Source organism: Thalassophryne amazonica, chromosome 1 (assembly GCF_902500255.1).
Source record: "Thalassophryne amazonica chromosome 1, fThaAma1.1, whole genome shotgun sequence".
Classification (NCBI taxonomy): domain Eukaryota; kingdom Metazoa; phylum Chordata; class Actinopteri; order Batrachoidiformes; family Batrachoididae; genus Thalassophryne; species Thalassophryne amazonica.
The window spans coordinates 81,810,925-81,816,924 of NC_047103.1; the positions used below are offsets into that span (position 1 = coordinate 81,810,925).

The following is a 6,000-nucleotide window of genomic DNA, read 5'->3' on the forward strand; positions in this document are numbered from 1 at the left end:
CCTCTGTCACACCAACCACCTGCATGTCCTCTCTCAGCACATCCATGAACCTCCTCTTTGGTCTCCCTCTTCTCCTCCTGCCTGGTGGCTCCATCCTCAGCATCCTTCTCCCTATATACCCTGGGTCCCTCCTCTGCACATGTCCAAACCATCTCAATCTCGCCTGACTTTGTCTCCAAACCGTCCCACCTGAGCTGTCCCTCTGATATGTTCATTCCTAATCTTGTCCATTCTTGTCACTCCCAAAGAGAATCTCAACATCTTCAGCTCTGCCACCTCCAGCTCTGCCTCTTGTCTTTTTGTTAGTGCCACTGTCTCTAAACCATACAACATAGCTGGTCTCACTACTGTTTTGTAAACTTTCCCCTTCACTCTTGCTGATATTCTTCGGTCACAAATCACTCCTGCCACCTTTCTCCACCCACTCCACCCTGCCTGCACTCTCTTCTTCACCTCTCTACCACACTCTCCATTACTTTGAACAGTTGACCCCAAATATTTAAACTCATCTACTTTCACCACTTCTACTCCTTGTAACTGCACTATTCCACTGGGCTCCCTCTCATTCACACACATGTACTCAGTCTTGCTTCTACTGATTTTCATTCCCCTTCTCTCCAAAGCATATCTCCACTTCTCCAGACTAGACTCAACTTGCTCTCTACTCTCACTACAGATCACAATGTCATCTGCAAACATCATAGTCCATGGGGACTCCTGTCTGATCTAATCTGTCAACCTGTCCATCACCACTGCAAACAAGAAAGGACTCAGAGCTGATCCTTGGTGTAATCCCACCTCCACCTTGAATAAGTCTGTCATTCCGACTGCGCGTCTCACCGCTGTCACACTATTCTTGTACATGTCCTGCACTACCCTAACATACTTCTCTGCCACTCCAGACTTCCTCATACAATGCCACAACTCTTCTCTTGGCACCCTATCATAAGCTTTTTCTAAGTCCACAAACACACAATGTAACTCTTTCTGTCCTTCTCTGTACTTTTCCAACAGTATTCTCAGAGCAAACACTGCATCTGTAGTGCTCTTTCTCGGCATGAAACCATATTGCTGCTCACAGATCTTCACCTGTTTTCTAAGCCTAGCTTCTACTACTCTTTCCCATAACTTCATGCTGTGGCTGATCAGCTTTATGCCTCTGTAGTTATTGCAGCTCTGCACATCACCCTTGTTCTTGAAAATAGTAACCAGCACACTTCGTCTCCACTCAGGCATCCTCTCACTTTCCAAGATTTTATTAAACAATCTGGTTAGAAACTCTACTGCCATCTCTCCTAGACATTTCCATGCCTCCATTGGAATGTCATCTGGACCAACTGCCTTTCCACTCTTCATCCTCTTCATAGCAGCCCTCACTTCTTCCTTGCTAATCTCTTTTACTTCCTGATTTACTCTCACCACATCATCCAGCCTTTTCTCTCGCTCATTTTCTTTATTCATCAACTCTTCAAAATATTCCCTCCACCTTCTCAGCACACACTCCTCACTTGTCAGCACATTACCATGTGCATCTTTTACGACCCTAACCTGCTGCACATCCTTTCCAGCTCTGTCCCTTTGTCTGGCCAATCGGTACAAGTCCTTTTCTCCTTCCTGTTGTGAAAGTGTCGTGACACGGGCCCACAACAGGGGGCATTAATGAACGGACAATGGATAAGCCAAAAAGTAACAATTTAATGTTGTGAATCGCACCACGAAGTACAGACAATAACAATATGGTGGAATGTCAATTATACACAAGGTGACGTGTGGGCAGGCTCGACGATAGAAGACGTCTGGCGACAGACGAGCCGGATCCCACACAGCTTCCACCACCAACGGATCTGAAGAACACCGGAGCCACCAAGCCCTGCGCCCCAGGTGGCCACTGTCTTCAGCAATCAGACCCGGTACTGCTGGCAGAGAACAGAGACAGTACTGATGAGTGTGAGTTCGCACACTCAGTAATCCCACAGTCAGTGTTTAGTTAGGAGGGAGCACCTCCACCTCCAATCACACACTCGTGCAGCTCCTGTTTAACCACTTATCTGGTTTGGGGTGTGAGGCGAAGCCGTCGCTGATCACACCAAACGCCAATCCCACAGATAAGGACACACCACAGGAAAACGGCTGCAAAGAAGTTCAGATTGTTATTTTGTAAGTCAGCAGAGAAGTTACCTGATTGGTAGCTGATTTCTCGGCGGGGAGGTGGAGTTGCAGTCCGGCCTTTATGGTGGTGGTGATGTGTAGTGGATGAGTGACAGCTGGTACGGATGATGAGTGACAGCTGTCACTCCCGGTCGCTCCGACGAGCTCTCGTGCTTGAAGCCCGCACTTCAAGCAGGGCGCCATCTTGTGGTGGTGGGCCAGCAGTACCTCCTCTTCAGCGGCCCACACAACACTTCCTTACTATTCAACTTCTTGTACAGCTCGCAATATGCCTTTTCCTTTGCTTTTGCCACTTCTCTTCTTGCCTTACGCCACATCTCCTTGTACTCCTGTCTACTTTCTTCAACTCTCCGACTATCCCAAAAACTTTTTCGCCAACCTCTTTCTCCTTATGCTTTCCTGGACCTCTTCATTCCACCACCAAGTCTCCTTGTCTTCCTTCCACTGTCCAAATGTCATACCCAGTACTGCCCTAGCTGTCTCCCTCACCACATCTGCAGTACTTTTCCAGTTGTCCAAAATTGCTTCCCCTCCAACTAGTGCTTCTCTGACCTGCTCACTAAATTTCACACAACAGTCTTCCTCCTTCAGCTTCCACCATCTGATCCTTTGTTGAGCTCTCACTCTCTTCTTCTTCTTTACCTCTAAAGTCATCCTACAAACAACCATCCTATGCTGTCTAACGACACTCTCTCCTGCTACCACCTTACAGTCTGTGATTTCTTTTAGCTTGCATCTCCTATAAAGAATGTAGTCCACCTGTGTGCACCTTCCTCCACTCTTATATGTTACCCTGTGCTCCTCCCTTTTCTTAAAGTAGGTATTCACCACAGCCATTTCCATCCTTTTTGCAAAATCAACTACCATCTGTCCTTCCCCATTCCTATCCTTGATACCATATCTACCCATTACTTCCTCATCACCTCTGTTCCCTTCACCAACATGCCCATTGACGTCTGCTCCTATCACCACTCTTTCATGCTTGGGCACACTCTCCACTACCTCATCTAACACACTCCAGAAATCTTCTTTCTCCTTCATCTCACAACCTACCTGTGGGGCATATGCACTGATGATATTCATCATCACCCCTTCAGTTTCCAACTTCACACTCATCACCCTGTCAGACACTCGCTTAACCTCCAACACACTTTTAACATACTCTTCCTTTAAAATAACCCCAACACCATTTCTCTTCCTGTCCTCACCATGGTACAACAACTTGTACCCACCGCCGATGCTCCTCCTCTTACTTCCCTTCCATTTGGTCTCTTGCACACACAATATGTCTACCTTTCTCCTCTCCATCATATCAGCCAGCTCTCTCCCTTTACCAGTCATACTACCAACATTCAAAGTCCCCACTCTCATTCCCACCCTTCTACACCCTCCCGCTGTTCATGGCAACGTTTTCCTCTTCTTCTTCGTCATCTTTGCCCAGCAGTAGCCCAATTTCCACCGGCACCCTGTTGGGCAAAAGTACCGGTGGCGGACGTTGTTAACCCGGGCCGCGACTGATCCGGTATGGGAATTCGATTCTGAGTCTGCATAGTTGGGTTGGCTTGTTTTACGCCGGATGCCCTTCCTGACGCAACCCTCCTCTTTTATCCGGGCTTGGGACTGGCACCCAGAATGTACTGGCTGCACACCCCATGTGGCTGAGTTAATCAAAAAAAAAAAAAAAAAATTGTATAGTTGTCAAAATGAAATGATTTTATTCACCATCTGGATTGAGTTTATGACTCATTCTCAGGTCCTTTCCTGTGTTCTTGTCAAATGCACCAATTCTTTTTTTTTTTTTTTTTTTGTACTACTTGTTATGTAATGTGTTAGATTATAAGACTGATATATTTGTTCAGACGTCATATGAATCACTTCTGAAAAGTTTTCTCATCCAAATGCCTATGAAGAATACTGACTCTATACAGCTTTGTTTTTAAAGTGCCTTTTTATTTCAATACTGTGTTCACTTCCAAAGTGGTTTATGAATTTATTCATTAAATAAAGTACAAAACCTGTCTATATCCTTCTGTGGGGTTAAAATATAACAGTAAGAGAAACATTTTGTGAAAATATATTGCCTCCCATATGCATACATACCCACCCATAAGCCAATAAAACAATAAACCAGAGAATTGCCTAAGATGATCTGCCACCATTTTATAAGCTGTAATTTGTATATTCATTTCAAAAGAGCTGGAGTGCATGGGCTTCACATGGACCTTGGCACACGTAAATGAACAGAAACAGGATTAATTGCCTTGGAAATGGGAAATGAACCATCAAACCTGGGAGGGAGTTTTCTGGGCAGTCCATGGGTGGGCAGGTGATGCATGGAAAGCCAGACCTTGTGGCATGGGGTGTAGACAGGTGCAGTGGATCTCCTCTTGTCGGCTGCAACTTTAGAGACGGCTGAAGCTTGCTGGAGGGCCCGACGGGCCCGCTCCCAGGTTCGTCAGCAATGAAGGCTGAGGGCACACGTGAGTTTAAGTCTGTAGGGGGAAACAAAGAGGGTTGAAAACCATGGACAACATGAAATGGGGAGTAACCACTGGAAGATGAAGGCAAGCAGTTATGTGCAAGTTCTGTCCATACTAAGAGTGAAGCCCACATGGCCGGGTGCTGAGATGCGAGAATACAGACCTTTTTCCAACTCCTGATGGGCTCTTTCAGTTTGTCCATTAGCTTGCGGGTGGTAACCCGAGGTGTGGCTGGAGGAAACCCCCAGTAGACGGCAGAACTCCTTCCAAAACTCAAATCAACTGAGGACCACGGTCGGAAATGATGTCCTGTGGGAAACCATGCAATTTAAACCCATTGATTAACAACACCAGTCTCTTTAGCGGTAGGCAGTTCAAGTAGGGGCACGAAATGTGCCCTCTTACACAATCTATCAACCACGATAGATGGGAACAAGTAATGGCAGACGTTCACCGGCCTGTGAGCGAGTGGACAACTTATGCATGGTGCACGTTTGACAAGCTTTAACATAGTATTATCAGGTAGCATACGGGGCCACCAAAACCTCTCCTGGATGATCTGCATGGTATTCTTAACGCCTGGGTGACAAGCAAACTAGCTGTCATGTCCCCAACAAATGACCCCCCTCTCAATGCGTCCAGTATGAAAGTTCCCTTTAGGACACCCTGGAGGAATGGGAACATTAGGAGCGGCAGACCTGACCTTTGTCTCAATATCCCAAGTTACAGCGAAAACAAAACATGATGTGGGGAGAATGGTACTTGGTTCATAACGGGGATCCCCTTGCCGGGAGAGCACATCTGGTTTCCCATTTTTTGAGCCTGGGCGTATGAAAGCACAAAATGAAAACTGCTTAAGAAAATGGCCCAACTGGCCTGTCTGACATTTAACTGTTTCGCCGTGCGCAAATACTCCAAGTTTTTATGATCAATCCACACTAAAAATGGCACTTATGCCCCCTCAAGCCAACTGTTGGCCACTCCTCCAAGACCACTTGGAGGAGTGGCCAACAGTTCCCAGTTGCCAATGTAATAATTATGTTCAGCATCAGATAATTTCATAGAGAGAGAGGCACAGGGATGTAACCTTTATCACCAGGAGCAATTTGAGTGGTACCAGTCCCTATGGCAGTGGCGTTCCTCCGTGGATAACATCCCAGCTGCATGGGTTCATCCGAGGCGGTGTGAGGAAAGGTGGAGCCAAGATGATTCAGGCCAGTGGCTCCAGTAGGTGGCGTAGTGGAACACTGAGCAGAGAGGCGAGGCTCTCGCCGAGGTAGGTCCGGCAAACGGCGGTCTATGGGGACAGCGAGAGCGATGATCTCGTCCAGACCTTCAGGGAGGTCTATGG

At 46.9% G+C, this 6,000-nt stretch overlaps 1 protein-coding gene across 1 annotated transcript in view; it reads left to right on the plus strand.

The window, feature by feature from the left end:
• LOC117512049 (integrin beta-1-like) overlaps window positions 1–4,089 on the plus strand; it is a 150,444-nt gene extending 146,355 nt beyond the window's left edge. Inside the window, exon 17 of the transcript XR_004561197.1 lies at window positions 3,865–4,089. The gene's annotated coding sequence lies outside the window, so the exon portion shown is untranslated. The remainder of the gene's footprint in view (window positions 1–3,864) is intronic.
• The last annotated feature ends 1,911 nt before the right edge of the window (window positions 4,090–6,000 follow it).